Below are 20,392 nucleotides of genomic sequence, written 5' to 3' on the forward strand. Positions count from 1 at the left end.
CGCGCTGCGGTATTGCAGGCCTTCCTCCCCTTCTTAAAGGGGAGGGGCCTTGTGCAGTGCGATCTGGGGCCCAGCTGGGCCCCCGAGGATCGGGAGTGCAGGCAAAAGAGCCCGGCACTTCTCTTCAGTGCCAGGCTCTTGGAACGCAGCCAGCACGCCGCGGGGGGGTTCAGGAGGCCAGGGATGGGAGCGCAGGCAGGTGCTGGCAGGCGGCCAACAACAAAAATGGCCGCCCCGCACCTCACCTTTAATTTGCGCCTCCCCGGCCGCAGGTAGGCCCCCTGAACCGGCAGTAAATCAGGGGGCGCTGCCAAATATCGCGGCCGGGGCATCAGCAGGGCGCTGCGCACACCGATGACGTCATCGGCAGCGGCGCAGCGCTAACGGTTAGCGCCACCACTAACGTCCCGCGGAATTTAGCAGGAGGCGTGGGCAGTGCCGCGCCTGAGCGCCAGTTGGCTTGCGACCCACTTAGTGCCCTCTTAAGGCGCTAATGGGTGGCGCAACCTACTGAATTTCTCCCCCATAGTTTCATTACTGATGCTAGCTTTTTATTCCAGATTTATTAATTAACTGAATTTAAATTACCCAGCTGCCATGGTGGGATTCCAACTCATGTCTCCGGATCATTAGTCCAGGCCTCTGGATTACTAGTCCAGGAACATAACCATTATGCTACCGTACCTCCTATTGATACAATAAAATGCAGCTACACAGAAATGTAAGAAGGAAGTCGCACAAAATTGACCTACTGGTTGTTAGAATTACAGAAAGAGATCTACAGCCAAGGTAAGTTACCTTGAAAAAAATTGCCAACGCTATTAAGCAGATAATGGATCACTTTAATATTCAAAAATGAAATATCCTGGCAATACATCCATTAAACCACAAGTCTAGAGATTTATTTTTAACACAGTTGCAGACTCCCAGCAAAGCAAAGAATGTAGTGTCTAATAATCCCTTTGAAACATTGTTGAAGTCTAGCTACTTACAGAAATACTGTACAGAATACCTATGTTGCTGGAACCATGGAAATGCTATTTGTGGTATGCAACTAGTCAGGGTTAAATAACAGACTGGAATGTTAAATTGATGCTTTTGCCCTTCACTAGTTTACTTTGCAGGGTTAGAAGAAATTTAAGAACTTTTTCTATTTACGTCAGGGACAAGGAGTCAGACACTCAAAAGCAAATTGGTTAAATTTGCCGACAATATTAACTGGCTAGGGGACAGTCAAGTCTGATGAGACAGCCAAGAACCTCGATAAAAATGTAAGTGGGCAAAACCGTAGCAGATGAAATTCAATACAGACAAATGCAAGGTACTGCACAATGAAGCAAAAAAATACGGATACATAATACTCCCTTAATGGTTAGAGACATGGGTGTGTTGGATGTCGTACAGTCTCCGGGGAGCCGTAATCAACAAGGCAAAAGAAATGCTTAACTGTGTTGCTAAATTAGTATAGTACAAGTCAGGGAATGTCATGCTGAAACTGTACATTGCCCCGGTCTGAGTGACGAGTACGGTGTCCCATTTTGGTCACCAAGACACAATGGAAACATATAAGCCCTGAAGGAGGTGGAGAGAAGTGTGATCCCCAGAATCAGAACGGAGTTATAAGGAAAGACTGGATAAACTCTGCCTCTTCAGCTTTGGGCAGAGACAACTAAGAGGGAACCTGATAGAGATGTTCTTCAATCCTGAACATTACTTCTGTTTCAACCTCGATACTGTAGTACAACAAGGGAGCACACAGTCAAACTGGCGAATAGCAAATTTAAGATTAAAGTCAGAATGGACTTTCAGGTAGGGTCACGGATGCAAAAACCTTTAAGTCATTTAAGAAGCAATTGGATGCTCTGATGGGAGTGTGTGTGTGTGTGAATTTTTCTAGATGGATGAGCTAAATTGGAATAAATGACCTCATCCACATTTATATCGAGATCTTCTAGGATGTTTTACCTGGAATTGGTCACATCCATCAGCAGGTTAAATGGGTAGAAGCGACACTAGAACACATTGTACATGGGCTTTGGGAAGAAGGGGAATGATGGGCCTCATGATGTTAGCCCTTCTATATTTTGAGCCCTACGGCTAGCTTACATAATCAATGAGGTAAAAGCCAATAATAACAGTATGTACTCCTTGCCAAAAATAATACAATACTTCACACTTTGGTCAAGTAATATATTTCTAGTACTGTCAAGTGTTTCTTATTGCTAGCGAATGTGGGAGGTTGACAACTGACTCTACCTGTCTGTGATTAAAGATTTGCATGTGTTCTTGTAAGGCAATTGAGAATGTGCTACAGTAATAGTATAATTACAGGGGTTTAACCACACAGGAAAAAGAAAGTATCATAATGCCAAATCTTGGAGAAGGATTGTTATTGTTGTTATTTAATGATTTACCATTGCATCAAATGCTCTCTTCTAGTATTCAGTACAGATTTGTTTATAACACAGGTTTTCAAACTATGGTCCCTGGATACAGAGGCCCTCGGGATGATCAGAATTCAGAATTTTTCTGTATTTACTCACTTACCAGCAGGTTGTTTCTATTGCTGTACCAGCAAAACCATGGTACAGGTTTTTTAGATCTTGTATTGTGTACTGAGGCAGGGTTCATTAGTAATTTCATTGTAAAGGATCCTCTGGGAAAAAGTGATCATAATATGATAAGTATTTCACTTTCAAACCCAATGTGAAATTCTAAGTCCAAAACTAGAGTCTTAAACTTAAATAAAGCCAATTACATAGGTATGAGCAGCAAGTTGGCTAAGGCAGATTGGGAAATTAAATTAAAAGGTATGATGGTAGATAAGCAATGGAAAACATTTAAAGAAAGATTCCAAAATTCTCAACAAATATACACTTCATTGAGTAATTAAAAATTCCACGGGAAAAGTGATCCATCCGTGGCTAACTAAAGAAGTTAAGGATAGTATTAGATTAAAAGAAGAGGCTTATAATGTTGCGAAGAATAGTAGCAAGCCTGAGGATTGGAAGAACTTTAGAAACCAGCAAAGGATGACCAAAAAATTGATAAAAAGGGAGAAAACAGAATAAGAGTAAACTAGCAAGAAACATAAAAAAAGATTGCAAGAGCTTCTACAAGTATGTGAAAAGGAAGCGTAGCAAAAGTAAGCATTGGTCCCTTAGAGGCTGAGACAGGAGAAATTATAATGGGGGGATAAGGAAATGGCAGAGACTTGAAACAACTATTTTGTATCTGTCTTGACAGTAGAAGACACAAATAGCATACCAAAAATAGTGGAGAACCAAGAGGCTAATAAGAGTGAGGAGTTTAAAGTAATTAATATCTGTAAAGAAAAAGTACTTGAGAAACTAATGGGACTAAAAGCCGACAAATCCCTGGACCTGATGGCCTAAGGTTCTAAAAGAGGTGGCTGCAGAGATAGTGGATACATTGGTTGTGATCTTCCAAAATTTCCTAGATTCTGGAATGGTCCCAGTAGATTGGAAGGTAGCAAATGTAACCCCGCTATTCAAGAAAGGAGAGAGAAAACAGGGAACTATATGCCAGGAAACACAGAGTTAGCATGCAGGTACAGCAAGCAATTAGGAAGTCAAATACAGGAAACTCTCGTTTAAACGGCACCTAAATATCCGGAATTCTCTATTAACCGGCAAAATTCATACTTCGAAAACAACACCTCAATAATCGGAAATGTTGCCGAGCCCGAGTCCGAGTCTCCCACGGTGGCCGAGTTAGTCAGTGGGGGTAGTTCTCCAAACTGCCACTACTCAGCTTCTTGGTGCTGTCGGAAGTCCGAACACCTCAATAACAGGAGTCTGACTCTTCTGCACCGCCGGGAGTACCCAATTACTGTATACTGCACATTTCTTGATTTTTTTATTTTTGTTTGTTAAAAAAAGCTTCGGTAGATAACCCTCTCCGTCATCCAGAATTTTTAATCAACTGGCACCATCCCGGTCCCGTCGGTGTCGGATACCAAAGAGCTTCCTGTAGCATGTTGGCCTTTATTGCAAGTGGATTGGAGTGCAAGATTAAGGAAGTCTTGCTACAATTGTACAGGACTTCGGTGAGACCACACCTGGAGTACTGTGCACAGTTTTGGTCTCCTTATCTGAGGAAGGATATACTTGCCTTGGAGGCAGTGCAACAAAGGTTCACTAGATTGATTCCTGGGATGAGAGGGCTGTCCTATGAGGAGAGATTGAGTAGATTGGGCCTATACTCTCTGGAATTTAGAAGAATGAGAGGTGATCTCATTGAAACATACAAGATTCTATGGGGTATTGACAGAGTAGATGCTGAAAGGTTGTTTCCCCTGGCTGGAGAGTCCAGAACTAGGGAGCATAGACTCAGGACACAGGGTTGGCCATTTAAGACTGAGATGAGGAGGAATTTCTTCACTCAGAAGGTTGTGAATATTTGGAATTCTCTGCCACATATGGCTGTGGATGCTGAATCGTTAAGTATATTCAAAGCTGAGACAGATTTTGGGACTCTAGGGGAATCGAGGGATATAGAGATCAGGCGGGAAAGTGGAGTTGAGGTTGAAGATCAGCCATGATCTTATTGAATGGTGGAGGAGGCTCGAGGGGCTGCATAGCCTACTCCTGCTCCTAATTCTTATGTTCTGTACAACAATAAATATGTTTTTGCAATAATAGCACTGTTTAATCTGAGTAGCTTATTATGTCTTTTGAAAGTTAGGACAGTGGTTACCAGTAGGTGGGTCACTATTTGCAGTAGGTCCCAAGCCTGTGTTAACATTTGAACCGTGTCCCCCATATAATAAAGTTTAAAAATCACATTTATAACATGAAATGCTATCAACAGAGCATGAGGTAGCATGGGCTAATTATAGTACATGTACAGTGATGGCAGGTACTACTTGCTATTTTGATATTTGGCCTTGGAACTGGAACAAGAAGTCTTGCATGCCTATCACCAATTGACTGAAAGCTTACTACTTTTCTCCCCTTTTCTCTCTTCCTTTTATGAAAGTACTGAGGTACTGGTCCACTAGTGCCAACTGCCCTCAAGTACCTCAACCAAATGACCATTCTTAAAGTGCAAATTTGACCAGTGAGTGTTAGCAGTAGATTGAGGGCATCCCAGCCAAGTCGGATCCTACTCTCATCCGAAGTCCAGGTACAACCACTTCAAAAAAAATTGTTATTGGATTGGCATCAGGAGCAGGAAACTGGGCTGAAACGTTCTCCTTCCTATCCCATGGATGTTACAGCCAACTGTAATATACCCATTGCCAGCTTAACTCAGCATAGACAAGAGATCAAGCCTAGCATCTTCCGGTTCTATATGGCTCAGTACCACAATGGACAATACATTTATTCACTGAGCTATTCGGAAAGCCTGAATTTACAGTTCCGATGTTTGCATCAGATAAAAGGAAACGGAGAACAGGAGGATCTAAATTATGTGAATTGAATTGGGTTCTAGTTACATGCAAGATGTTTCCATGGAGAACCTGAAAAGCAACACAAACTCCTGTGCATCAGACATTTGCTGTTGAATGGTTTGATGAAAGACAATTGGAATGTTCATATTGGTAAGGCAGCCAAGTACTAATCTGGCAGCAAAGTGTTGTATTGAGTTGACTATAACTTGTTTCATTGGAGTTTCTACTCAAATATGAAGTAGCAGTGCCTAGTTTTCTAAGGAATGGGGATTCCATATTATGGTGTCCAATGCTAATCCCATCCAGTGTTATCCAGCTTGCTAAGGAGTGGATTGCTTTCACATGGACCAATTTGTGATGGGATCTGATTTCTTGAGTGCCTGCTGCCCTCTGGTATTACCCAAGTTCTTTGCGAGTCCAAATAGAGCATTGGCTGGCTGTTAAACCATGGAAGATCACGAGTGAATCCAGTCCCGTCCTTACCCAAGGACTAGCTTCCAGTCGGGCCCACTGAGCAGCAGGAACTTTGGCTTTTCCCCTCTCTTACCCAGGTGAACGAGATCAGTTGAACTACTGCTGCCAGCACTTCTGTAGCATATGCCAGGGATTGAACGAGAGACCTTCTTAGCTAGTTTTACAGATAATTTGCATAATCAGAGCTCTACAGCACACCATGAAGCATCTATTTAGATGTTTTCAGAGAACAGAATAACTGGATAGCAAGTGAAGCATGAAGAGTCTGTAATTGTAATTAAGAACACAAAGAGCTCAATACAAGTGAGCAGTGTACTGGCTTCAGCTTACATAGGGCCACACCTTGCCTCACCACCTAGTTTCTAACAGATGGTCAGTCAGCCAGCCACGAGTCACTTTGCGGCAACAATGGTGAGGCCATATTCTTGGAATTTAACTCTGGGAGTTTCGTCAGTGAAGTCAAATGCTTTATGGAGATCGAGTTGGGCAAGTTGGGTGATTTTCTACCGCCCCACAGACAACAATGTCCTCACTCTCCTGGTACAGGCAAATATCTCTGCAGCCGTCTCCTATAATCCTGTAATACCAACGACAGTTGATATTATCCAGTTGGTTAGTGGTTCAGCTCATATCACCATCCAGTGGCCCATATCATATGGGAGAAAGGGAGCAACAGAATGCAAGCAGTAACATGGAAGGTGCAGATTCAGGATTTTGACTGTTGTTTCACTATATATTTTTTTTTTAAACTGATGAACTGCCAGAATTTGGACTGGTATAGCATTGTTTGGACTGGTATAGCATGTCAGGGAATTATTTTTTTGTCCACATTTGTTTCGCAGCAGCACATGCTTAAAAACTATCCCTTTAACAAGTGAGCGTACAAAAGGTACTTGAGAAAATGTGCAGGACAACTTACCTCAATTATGGGGCAAGTTGGATATAACTTAAAGATGGAATTGAATCCATATTCTTTGGCTTCCCATCAAGTATTGCTAATAATTGAGGACATTTTTCTTTTGATTTTGATTTTTGATTTTGTAGTCTGAACCATTTTTAAGGGTGCTTGATACCTCCCAGGCCTCTACGTACTTTCACTTCTGTTCGGATTTGTTCCATCCATTAAATTATTTTTTGCACCCAATTCCCATTCATAATGCAACTAGAGTGGATCTTCACGATGCCACATGAAGTGGACTCCACATAAAATAGTTGCTCCCAGGCTGCTTCTAACCAGCTATTCAAAAGCATAAACCAAAGCAGCAATATGTAGACAAAACTAACTCCAAGAGCTTGTTGAATTTTCATTTGCAAGTGAGTGAAACCGAGAAAGCAATCAGTGTACAGTCTAGCCCCTTTTGAACAAGCTCGGGATGCACGAGCAGCACTGTAAACTACCTCTCAAAACTGAATTTGTAACATGTAGCTACTAATCCAAGCTGAAAGCTGTTAAAAGGTTAAAGTGAAACCAATCCTAGAAGTCTATGTCTAGACTACAGGGCATTTATTCTGGATCCACCCTTCTACAGCAGTGCATGATGCCATTGTCCAAATGACTGATGCCTCTCGCTTTGCACAGCAAGCTGCTCTATTTTAACAGTTGTGCCGATTGTTTTTTTTTAAACTGTCAAGCTCATGCTCCTCACAGACCTGTTAAATTAGCTCATTCTGTACAGTGGCTGTTCCCTGCCAAATCCAATCCCTCCCTACAGGATGCAGTCTGAGGGAATAAACCACAGAGGACAGGAAGCGTGAGGTCAGCAGGAAGGCATTTTGTGAGTGTGCCCCACACCGTGAGAGAAAGATTCAGACAAACAGTACAGGGCAGCACCATAAGCAGCTGAATACACTTAACCATGTTGCAAGACTAAAACACCTCATTTAGAATCACTGAATTAGTGTCATAATTAAAGTCATACAGATCAGTATTAAAGCTGTACACCTATAAAAAACACATTTATCATATAAAAGATGCACAATTGACTTGTCTCAACCCTCTTAAATTTTTTAAAAATTCACTCTCAGGATTTGGGCGTCGCTGTTTATTACAATAACAACTACTTGCATTTATATATCGCCTTTAACGGAGGACGACGTCCCAAGGCACGTCACAGGAGTTATCAAACAAAAAGCCATATGAGGAGCGATTAAGGCAGATGACCAAAACTTGGTCAAAGAGATAGGTTTTAAGGAGCGTCTTAAAAAGGAGGAAAGAGAGGGAATTCCAAAGCTTAGGGTCTCGGCAGCTGAAGTCACAGCCGCCAATGGTGGAGTAATTAAAATCGGGAATGCGCAAGAGACCAGAATTAGAGGAGCACAGATATCTCAGTGGGTTGTAGGGCTGGAGGAGTTTACAGAGATAGGGAGGGGGGGGGGGGGCGCGGGCGGAGGGGAGGCTATGGAGGGATTTGTAAACAAGGATGATAATTTTAAAATCGCGGTGTTAGTCAACCGGGAGCCAATGTAGGTCAGCGTGCAAATGGGTGATGGGTGAACCGGACTTAGTGTGAGTTAGGATAGGGAAACAGCAGAGCATTGGATGAGCTTAAGTTTATGGAGAGTGGAAGATGGGAAACCGGCCATGTGTGCGTTGGAATAGTCAAGTCTAGAGACAACAAAAGCATGGATGAGGGTTTCAGCAGCAGATGAGTTGAGGCAGGGGCGGAGTCAGCTGACGTAAAGGAGGTGGAAATAGGCGGTCTTAGTGATGGCGCAGATATGTGGTCAGAAGCTCATCTTGGGGTCAAATATAGAAGAAAGGAGCAGGAGTAGGTCATTCGGCCCCTCGAGCCTGCTCCGCCATTCAATGAGATCATGGCTGATCATCCAAATTCAGTACCCTGTCCCTGCCTTCTCCCCATATCCCTTGATCCCTTTAGCCTTAAGAAATATATCCAACTCCTTCTTGAATATATTTAATGAATTGGCCTCCGCTGCCTTCTGTGGTAGAGAATTCCACAGGTTCACCACTCTCTGGGTGAAGAAATTCCTCCTCATCTCTGTCCTAAATGGCTTACCCCTTATCCTTAGACTGTGACCCCTGGTTCTGGACTCCCAGGCCATCGGGAACATCCTTCCTGCATCCAGTCTGTCCAGTCCTGTTAGAATTTTATAAGTTTCAATGAGATCCCGTCATTCTTCTAAACTCCAGCGAGTATAAGCCCAATTGACCCAATCTCTCCTCATACGTCATTCCAGCCATCCCAGGTATCACTGCACTCCCTCCATGGCAAGAACATCCTTCCTCAGATAAGGCGACCAAAACTGCACACAATACTCAAGGTGTGGTCTCACCAAGGCCCTGTACAACTGCAGAAAGACATCCTTGTTCTTGTACTCGAACCCTCTCGCTACGAAGGCCAACATACCATTTGCCTTCTTAACCGCCTGCTGCACCTGCATGCTTACCTTCAGCGACTGGTGCACAAGGACACCCAGGTCTCGTTGCACTTCCCCTTCTCCCAATCTATTGCCGTTCAGATAATAATCTGCCTTCCTGTTTTTGCCACCAAAGTGGATAACCCCGCATTTATCCACATTATACTGCATCTGCCATGCTTCTGCCCAATCACCCAACCTGTCCAAATCATACTGGAGTTTCTCTGCATCCTCCTCACAACACATACGCCCACCCAGCTTTGTGTCGTCTGCAAACTTGGAGATATTACATCTAGTTCCCTCGTCTAGATCATTTATATATATTGTGAATAGCTGGGGTCCAAGGACCGATCCTTGCGGTACCCCACTAGTCACCGCCTGCCACTCGGAAAAAGAGCCGTTTATTCCAACTCTTTGCTTCCTGTCCGCCAACCAGTTCTTTATCCAAGTCAGTACCTTGCCCCCAATCCCATGTGCCTTAACTTTACACGCTAATCTCTTACGCGGGACCTTATCAAAAGCCTTCTGAAAGTCCAAATACACCACATCCACTGGTTCTCCCTTATCTATTCTACCAGTTACATCCTCAAAAAATTGCAGTAGATTAGTCAAGCACGATTTACCTATTGTAAATCCATGTTGACTTTGTCCGATCCTGTCACTGTTTTCCAAGTGCTCTGCTATTACATCTTTTATAATGGACTCTAGCATTTTCCCCACTACCGATGTCAGGCTTATAATTCCCCGTTTTCTCTCTACCACCTTTTTTGAATAGTGAGGTAACATTAGCTACCATCCAATCTATGGGAACTGTTCCAGAGTCTATCGAATTTTGGAAGATGACCAGCAATGCATCTACTATTTCTAGGGCCACTTCCTTAAGTACCCTAGGATGTAGATTATCAGGCCAAATGACACCAAAGTTGCAAACCGTCTGGTTCAGCCTCAGACAATTGCCAGGGAGAGGGATGAAGTCAGTGGCTAGAGAACGGAGTTTGTGGCGGGGACCGAAAACAATGGCTTCAGTTTTCCCAATATTCAAATGGAGAAAATTTCTGCTCATCAAGTACTGGATGTCGGACAAGCAGTCTGACAATTTAGAGACCGTGGAGGGGTCGAGAGAGGTGGTGGAGAGGTGGAGCTGGGTGTCATCAGCGTACATGTGGAAACTGACGTCGTGTTTTTGGATGATGTTGCCAAGGGGCAGCATGTAGATGAGAAATAGTAGGGGTTTAAGGATAGATCCTTGGGGAATTCCAGATTAAGGGTGCAGGAGCAGGAAGAGAAGCCATTGCAGGTGATTTTCTGGCTACGACTGGATAGATAAGAATGGAACCAGGCGAGTGCATCCCACCCATCCCAAGTTGCCCCAAGGTGTAATCACAGCAGTCCGTGTGATATTCTTTGTAGCAGTTTTGTACAACTGAGTGGCTTTTTAGGCCACTTCAGAGGGCAGTTAACAGTGAGCCACATTAATATGGGACTGGAGTCACATATAGGCTAGACCTTGCAAGGATGGCAGGTTTCCTTCCGTAAAAAGGACATTATGAATCATTTGCGTTTTAAATTTTAAACTGTAGGTGGCAAGAACACCCACCCCAAGCTTGGGGAGTCCTCTTTAAATATGCAGAACGGGCTCCGATGACATAATCGGGGCCCGGTCTGCTATTTCAAGCCGAGGCCTGAGCGGGGGAGCAGTGGTGGATTTCCCGTCAGGCAAAGCCTGCCAGGAACAGCAGCCAGAAGAGTATGGTGAGGCAAGATGAGATATGGAAACATATGTTTCCTTGTGGGCCAGGAGGAGCAGAAGGAAACATGGGGCTCCCCGGGATTCCCCTCCCGGAGCACTTGCCTTGTGCCGGGTCCATTGCCCTGGGTCCCCGGTGGTGACCTCCTGCTGCAGCCAATTTGAACAGCTGATCAGCTGCTTCCTGCCAACTTCCTGGCCTTTTGACCGTGAAGTCAACAAGCAGCATGCTAATGAAGCCCTGCCGTTAAAATCGGCCGAGCCTGCCTGCTGCCGCTCCCGGATTTCCACATTTTCCGCCCCCAACCCCGGAGTTAAAAGTCGACTCTTTTATTTCCTGATTTTTTTTAAAAAACAGAACTCAAATTCTCAAACTGCCATGGTGGAATTTGAACTTTCACACTCGGGATTATTAGCACAGACGTCTGGATTATTACCCTATCACAGACCTTCCCTTTTCTTTTTTCCTGCCCCGCCGCACCACAATTTTCCCTGCCTCTGTGCTTGCTTAAAACCTGTTACTTCCCTAACTTTTTCTAGCTCTGATGAAAGGTCATCAACCTGAAACATTGGGCTGGATTTTACGAACCTCGGCTGCTGGTTCCATCCCGGCCTCTGAAATAAATTTATCGAGATTGAGCTCGTTAAGCCTGCCAGCGCATTTCTCAGCCAATTAGAGGAAGCGGGTCTGATGACGTCATTTGATGATGCGTCATCGGCTGGTTTCCTTAAAAGGGACCATGGCCAACTTTCTTTTGACATTTGTGCTGTCGGTGTTCTACAGCATTGAGGTGCTGCAAACACTGACAAGCACTGCACAGAGGTGCAGGGCTGCACCCAGCCTCTCCCATGACTCCCTGGAGGGAGTCACAGCACACAGGGAGGTCCTCTTCCCTTCCCATGGGCGGAAGAGATCTCCCTAGGAGATCAACACAGCCTGGTTGCACATTGCCGAGGCGGGCACAAGCAGGGATGTGGTCAGGAGGACCTGGGTGCAGTGCCGCAAATGTTTCAATGATATCAGTAGATCACGAAACGTTAGTACAAAGCCACACTCAAACTCATGCTGCTGTGCCTCTCATCACATCCCCATCACTCTGCCTTCCCTACCTTACTCCTGCACATCCTTATTCACACCAACTTACCTTACACCTCCACCCATCCCTCTCTATCTACATTATCACAAGGAAGATGGTTGTGGTGGTTGGAGGTCAACCATCACAGTCCCAGGACATCACTACAGGAGTTCCTCAGGGCAGTGTCCTAGGTCCAACCATCTTCAGCTGCTTCATCAATGACCTTCCCTCCAACATAAGGTCAGAAATGGGGATGTTCGCTGATGACTGCACAGTGTTCAGTGCCATTCACAACTCCTCAGATAATGAAGCAGTTCATGCCCGCATGCAACAAGACCATGTTCCAAGTACAGGCTAGGTACATTCCAACAAGACAGAAGGATAAGGGAACCAAAGCAAGGGCTCATTGGATGACGAAACAAAAAAGAGGGTGTATGATGCATGTCAGGTGAATTCTTCAAGGGAGAACCAGACCAAATACAATAAGTTGAGAGGGGATGTGAAGATGAAAATAAGATTGGCAAAGAGAATATGAGAGTCGAATGGCGGTTAACATAAAAGGGAACCCAAAAATCTTCTACCAGCATGTAAACAGTAAGCAGGTAGTAAGAGGTGGGGTGGGGCCGATTAGAGACAAAGAAGGTGATATATGCTTAGAGGCACAGTGCAAGGCTACAATACTCAATGAGTACTTTGTATCCGTGTTTACTAAAGAGATGGATGCTGACAAAATATCGGTAGAAGTGGAAAAGGTAGAAGCAATGGAAGCGGTGAAAATTGATAGACAGGATGTACAGGAAACTCTCTTTTAACCGGCACCTAAATAACCGGAAATCTCTTAACCGGCAAAATTCAGGAGTAGGTTCAGGTAAGTTTTACTTCATATTAGTGGCAGTTCCTGGATCTGTGGCTGTGTAACTGGGGTTCGTGCACTTGTTGCTAAGCAACAGGGACGCTTGGTCTGTGGCCGGAGTTCCTGCACATGTTGCTAAGCAACGGGGAAGCCTGGATTTGTTGCTGTGTACGGAGTTCTCGTACCTTTTAACTATATCTCTCTGTAATCCGGACTTTTTGATAAACCGGCACCACGCCGGTCCCGTTGGTGCCGGATAATAAAGAGTTTCCTGTACTAGAAAGGCTGGGTATGCTTAGAGTGGACAAGTCACCTGGTCCAGATGACTTGCATCTCAGGTTGCTGAAGAAATTGGGGGAGGAGATAGCGGAAAGGCTTGCCATAATTTTCCAATCTTTCCTAGAAGCGGGGGAGGTGCCCAAGGATTGGAAAGTGGCAAATGTGACACCATTGTTCAAGAAAGGGTGTAAGGGCAATCCTAGTAACTACAGGCCGGTCAGTTTAACATCAGTGGTGGGTAAAGTTTTAGAAACAATAATCAAGGAAAAAATTAACGGGCACTTGGAGAGGTTTAAGCTAATTAAGGAGAGCCAACACGGATTTGTGAAAGGCAGATCATGTTTGACTAATCTAATTGAATTTTTTGATGAAGTAACAGAGAGGATTGATGAAGGGAATGCAATGGATGTTGTCTACATGGATTTACGGAAGCCATTTGATAAAGTACCACATAGAAGGCTGGTTAACAAAATTGAGGCTCATGGAATAGGTGGGTCAGTGGCAGCTTGGATAAGGAATTGGCTTAAGGACAGAAAACAGCGAGTTGTGTTAAATGGCTGTTTTTCTGACTGGAGGATGGTAGGCAGTGGTGTTTCCCAAGGGTCAGTGCTGGGGCCAAATGACCTGGATATTGGAATACAGAGTAGAATTTCTAAATTTGCCAATTACATCAAACTTGGGAGTGTGGCAAACAGTGATGATGATACCAATCGACTGCAACAGGACATAGAAAGGCTAGCAAAATGGGCAGACAAGTGGCAGATGGAATTTAATATAGAGAAGTGCATTTTGGCAGAAGGAACAGGGAGAGGCAATATATACTTAATGGCACAGTTTTAAAGAGTGTGCAGGGCCAGAGGGACCTGGGAGTTAGTGTGAATGAAGGTGGCAGGACATATTGAGAGTGTGGCTAGCAAAGCATATGGGATCTTGGGCTTCATAAATAGAGGTATTGAGTACAAAAGTAGAGAAGTTATGCTGAATCTTTATAAAGCAGTGGTTAGGCCACAACTGGAATATTGCGTCCAGTTCTGGTCACCACACTTTAGGAAGGATGTGAAGGCCCTTGAGAGAGTGCAGAGGAGACTTACCAGAATGGTTCCGGGGATGGGGGATCTTAGCTACAAGGACAGGTTGGAGAAGCTGGATTTGTTTTCATTAGAGCAAAGGAAGTTGAGGGATAATTTGATAGAGGTGTACAAGATTATGACGGGTTTGGATAGGCTAGACGGGGAAAGGCTGTTCCCACTAGTTGATGGTACAAGAACTAGGGGACACAGATGTAAGGTTTTGGGCAAGAGATACAGGGGGAATGTGAGGAAAAACTTTTTCACACAGCGAGTGGTGAGGACCTGGAATTCACTGCCGACAGAAGTGGTGGAAGCGGAGACACTCAATGTTTTCAAGGGGAGCCTGGATAGGCACTTGAGGGAAAAAACTTGCAGAGCTACGGGGATAGAGCGGGGGAATGGGACTGACTGGATTGCTCTACAGAGAGCCGGCACGGACTCGATGGGCTGTATGGCCTCCTTCTGTGCTGTTACGACTCTCTGACCTGGACGACAGTCAGACTTGGGCTGATATGTGGCAGGTAACATTCACGCCACACAAGTGCTAGGCAATGACAATCTCCAACAAGCGAGAGTCTAACCACCGCCCCATGATATTCAACGGCATTACCATTGCCGAATCCCCCATTAACATCTTGGGGGTCACCACTGACCAGAAAATTAACTGGACCAGCCACATAAATACTGTGGCAACACGAGCAGGTCAGAGGCTGGGTATTCTGCAGCGAGTGTCTCACCTCCCGACTCCCCAAAGCCTTTCCACCATCTACAAGGCACAAGTAAGGAGTGTGATGGAATACTCTCCACTTGCCTGGATGAGTGCAGCTCCAACAACACTCAAGAAGCTCGACACCATCCAGGACAAAGCAGCCCGCTTGATTGGCACCCCGTCCACCACCTTAAACATTCACTCCCTCCACCACCAGCATACAGTGGCTGCTGAGTGAACATCTACAAGATGCACTGCAGCAAATCGCCAAGGCTTCTTCGGCAGCACCTCCCAAACCTGCAACCTCTACCACCTAGAAGGACAAGGGCAGCAGGCACATGGGAACACCACCACCTGCAAGTTCCCCTCCAAGTCACACACCACGAAAATTGGTGGGGTGGTAAATAGCGAGGAGGGTAGCCTCAGTCTGCAGGACGGTATAGATGGGTTGGTCAGATGGGCGGAACAGTGGCAAATGGAATTTAACCCTGAAAAGTGTGAGGTGATGCATTTTGGAGGGACTAACAAGGCAAGGGAATACACAATGAATGGTAGGACCCTAGGAAAGACAGAGGATCAGAGGGACCTTGGTGTGCATGTACATAGATCCCCGAAGGCAGCAGAACAGGTGGATAAGGTGGTTAAAAAGGCATATGGGATACGTGCCTTCATTAGCCGAGGCATAGAATATAAGAGCAGGGAGGTTATAATGGAGCTGTACAAAACACTGGTTAGGCCACAGCTGGAATACTGTGTGCAGTTCTGGTCACCACACTTTTGGAAGGATGTGATTGCTTTGGAGAGGGTGCAGAGGAGATTCACCAGGACGTTACCTGGGCTGGAGCGCTTCAGCTATGAAGAAAGACTGGACAGGCTGGGGTTGTTTTCCTTGGAGCAGAGAAGGCTAAGGGGGGACCTGATTGAGTTGTACAAAATTATGAGGGGCATAGATAGGGTAGATAGAAAGGAACTTTTTCCCTTAGTAGCGGGGTCAATAACAAGGGGGCATAGATTCAAGGTAAGGGGCAGGAGGTTTAGAGGGGATTTGAGGAAGAACTTTTTCACCCAGAGGGTGGTTGGAATCTGGAATTCACTGCCTGAAAGGGTGGTAGAGGCAGGAACCCTCAACACATTCAAGAAGCATTTGGATGAGCACTTGAAATGCCATAGCATACAAGGCTACGGACCAAATGCTGGAAAATGGGATTAGATTAGACAGGGATTGATGGCCGGCGCGGACGCGATGGGCCAAAGGGCCTCTTTCTGTGCTGTATAACTCTATGACTCTATGACCATCCTGACTTGGAAGTATATCGCCATTCCTTCATCGTCGCTGGGTCAAAATCCTGGATCTCCCACCCTAACAGCACTGTGGGAATACCTTCACCACACGGACTGCAGCGGTTCAAGAAGGCGGCTCATCACCACCTTCTCGAGGGCAATTAGGGATGGACAATAAATGCTGGCCTTGCCAGCGACGCCCACATCTCATGAACGAATATAGTGAGATCCCCATCTCACTAGCCACCCCTCATACTCACCCTCATCCTAGTGCAATCATACCAACTAACAACACACAAGGGTAGACACTTGGGTATTTTATGCAATGTTCTTGTAAACTTTCTCTTAATGTGCTGTCAATCATTGAAACCTTTATTTTCGACACTTTGCATTCTTGGACACATTTGTGTGCACCTTTGAAAGCGGCTTAGTGAGTTGCAGTGAATGGTGAGACATAACGGTACCCCCTGCAATGCTGCTGAGTGTGAAAGGACTGGCTTGGGCATTGTAGGGATGCTTTATAGTGTGGGGTGGTGCCAACCTGGCACATCATATGGCAGCCAGGGTGTACAGCGTCAAGTGAAGTAAATCTGGCCATGGTGTGGCCATCCCTGGCAGCAATGTGGTCAGATACTCTGCGTCCTGTGCAGCATCAGTTGATTACGGAGAAGGTTGGTGTTGTTGTTGGTGCTGCTGATGTGCCTGGTGATGCTCGTGTGCGGGCTGATTGTGGTGGGATTCTGAGGACCAATGTGAGAGAGTATAAAGGGCACCCATGCTGATGGAATAGATGGCTGGTGAAGTAGAGATGACAGAAGCGATCTGTCAATGATGGGAGATATAATGAGGTCAGACTGGATGGAGACATGTGTAAAGATTGCAGCATCCTGAATCTGTAGTGGAAATGCAGTTGAGAAGCTAGTGGTTAAGGGAACATTTCTCAATCAGCTGGGAGCTCTGACCTGACATTTGAAGCTGTCAACTCATCAGCTGATTCAATGGCCACTGACCACCTACCTCACCTTCACAGACGAGGTCTAGGCACAGCGGGAAACTGGTGGGCGACCTGTCAAATCCAAAAAGTTGAGAAAAACCCATTGTGAAGTGGCTGTAAACAAGCCACTAATGATTTTAATTGCCTTCCCCGCCGCTGTGTGTTGGGTCTGCTCAGCACCGACAGACCCGACATTTGGTAAAGATGCGTAGCGGCGGGTTCACAGCGGGGCCCGACCCGCTGGGGAAAAAAACACTTCCCCCACCCGACCCGCCAATGATCGCGCCCGCTGACCCCGCCACCCCCCCCCTGCAAAATCCAGCCCAAAAACTGTTTTTCACTCTCTACAGATGCTGCCTGACCTACTGAGTATTTCCAGCATTTTCTGTTTTTATTTACTCTGGATTACTAGTCCAGCAACATAATCACTACACTGCTGTACCCAATGTTCCCTGTAATTTTTTTTTGGGTGCACGGTCCCTTTAACAGGCTGCGCGGCCCATTCAAATTTTCGCACATGCGTGGTTTCTTGCATTGGAAAACCGGTGAGCGGCCTGCACGGGACCTCCAGACCGCTGCATGATCGTGTGGCCGCGTAGCTTAGCGGGAACATTGGCTGTACAGCTTAATATTTTTTTTAAAAGGTAGTCTTGCATCACTTTTAACAGGAAACTGTTGCAGAAAATTCTGATTAAATTGAAACATCTGTTTTTTTTTAAATTTAAACATTGGCCCAGATTTTGCAGTGGTAATGATGACGAAACTGTCAGCGTTTGCTGTCATTATCCCTCTGAAACTGACTGTAACTTCAGGATTTAGCACACGCACAGGTAAACGCGGAAATCCTGAAGTTGCGGTCAGTCATTTCCTGCTTCTCTGCTCTAATATTGCTGTTAAACACCCCATGAAAAGTTATGCCTTGTTGGAAGAGGTGTAACTGAGGTTTTAACAGTGTATTGACTGCTGAACAATCGTTCTGGCCCTGAAAAATGAATTTTATATTTGCGGAATGTCAGATTTCTCCATTATGATAAACATTAATAGATTAAAATAAATATTGTAATTTTTTTCTTCAAATTTATCATAGTTCAGCTTCTACTTTAACCCACTCTGTATGCCCCAATCTTTATTTCGATCTCTGCAACATTTTGAAAGTGAATTGATAAACAGTGCTTTTTATTTCAGGGTTGCTGTCTGATAACTCTTCAATGTGATTGGCTGTTTAGACAGCTTGATGACATCACTGCTGCTCTGCACCAGAGGATCCCCTTCTGACAGAGCTACAATCAACTGAAGACTGAGAAAGATAGTTTTTGCCAGAGATCGCGAGATCTTTGTGGGCAGCTTTCTTCAAGGTCAGCAGCGATCGCCGTTGCTTCGCTACTGATCGCAAATTCCGGGCCAAAAAGTCCTAAAAATCATCAGGAGGCAGGACTACACTCTCATTCTGCTTTTCTGAGTTGTACTCTTTAGTGCTAGGATGGGACATCCTATCACCAAAGAGTACAACTCAGAAAAGCAGAAGCAGCACCAAGACTCCTAACTTGAAAATCAGTTGATTTAGTCTTACAAAATAAATTCAGCTGCCGACTCAAATTCCACCCTTTCAACACATTGCAATTTGAGAGGTCATTGGGGTGGGGTGAAAGAAAGGGAGAAGGGAGACAGACAACACTAGTTTCAACAGTGTTGCGAAGCTAAATTAACAAACTGATTCCAGTATTAACCCAGGGTGCTTCAACAGTGTGTGTTTCTCCCCCTCCTCTGCTGCAGATGCCGACTCATGTTGTATACTGTCCATAATCACTGGGAAATCTCCAGTATTTTACCCAAATCAATGCTCTTCATGTGACTCTTAAGCCTAGGCAGTGGGCGTTGGCAGGCTATTCAGCCTTTCATTTAAAAAAAAATCAAGTTCATTTGCCTCACTGAACTCAGCAACTCCTCTAAGCCATTCCACACCCAAGATGTAATCAGTATTTATTTATGCTGAAAATCCAATTTTTTAACTAAGTCACAAGATCTATATTTTGAATATTATAATACTAAAAACTATAATCCTCACTGCAAGGTTTACGAAACCCACTCCCAACAAAACGAGACTGACTGCAACTTCAAACAGATTAAACACGGACTCACCTGAGACACCTTTAACTGGGTCTGGTATCTCTCAAGTACAAGTCTGAGCTTCCAAATAAATGACGCATTTAGAAAAGTTACTAAACTTTCCCTGCGAGATGCATCTTAATTAGAAACAGCCGGCCTCAATTAGCTGATTGTTTAGTGGGTGTAACGGTTCTAGACTTCCTGCTGGTGAGTTACTCTCAAACACAGTTACCACAATTACCATCATATAAATGGCTAGCTGGCGCAATACCTCAACAGCCACCCTCTTCTCACTTGCAAGGAGTCACCATCACCCAAGAGAGAGATAACTGTTACAATTGTTGCCAAGAACAAATATTTATATGGCTCCTGATAGCGTGCTTTACAAGAGGTGGATGTCAAGCAAGTCGTAGAGAAATTTAGGGATATTTTGAGAAGGGGGAGATAGAGAGAAAGAGACCAAAGCAGGGTATTTAGGATGTTGCGGAAGGCAAGGATATACTATCTGGATTGCTGTCACTGGATGGATGGCAGCCAACAATCTTCAAACACTGCTGAAGGACTACACCCAGGAAACTCATCTGCTTAAGCATCTGCTACTGGACTGAAGAAAATCAGGACTGAAGAAAATCAGTATTTTTCTGTGGCACTGGGCTGCACTACCAACCATTCCAGGAGACGATGTCACCCTCCCAATGGACGTGTGACTGTCCAATACCGGCTCCACTTGATGGCAAATTTGCTGGCAAGGACTGACCCCAAATTCTGTGATTAAGGAACATTTCCAAGTTTCAGATGTACGGTAAATGATTGCAAATACAGTACAACAGCAATATATAGAGCCACACGTCACTGGAAAAGGGAACTAAGGGGTTGTATGAAAGGGAGAGATGATGGGTATGATTCATGCTTTCACATCTTGAATGGGCTGCCAAAAAAGGGGGTGAGGGAGAATACATGTTGTTCACAGGCTTTCACTGTTCTCAATGTTTTCATACCAACTGTGGCA

At 44.9% G+C, this 20,392-nt stretch overlaps 1 protein-coding gene across 1 annotated transcript in view; it reads right to left on the reverse strand.

Annotated features, from left to right (window-relative positions):
• LOC147125117 (protein Shroom4-like) overlaps positions 1 to 20,392 on the reverse strand; it is a 129,341-nt gene that overhangs the window by 53,790 nt on the left and 55,159 nt on the right. The gene's annotated exons all lie outside the window — the stretch shown is intronic.

Source organism: Somniosus microcephalus, chromosome 1, assembly GCF_052327205.1.
Source record: "Somniosus microcephalus isolate GS21.2 chromosome 1, FLI_Smic_1.0, whole genome shotgun sequence".
In the NCBI taxonomy this organism is placed as follows: Eukaryota; Metazoa; Chordata; class Chondrichthyes; order Squaliformes; family Somniosidae; genus Somniosus; species Somniosus microcephalus.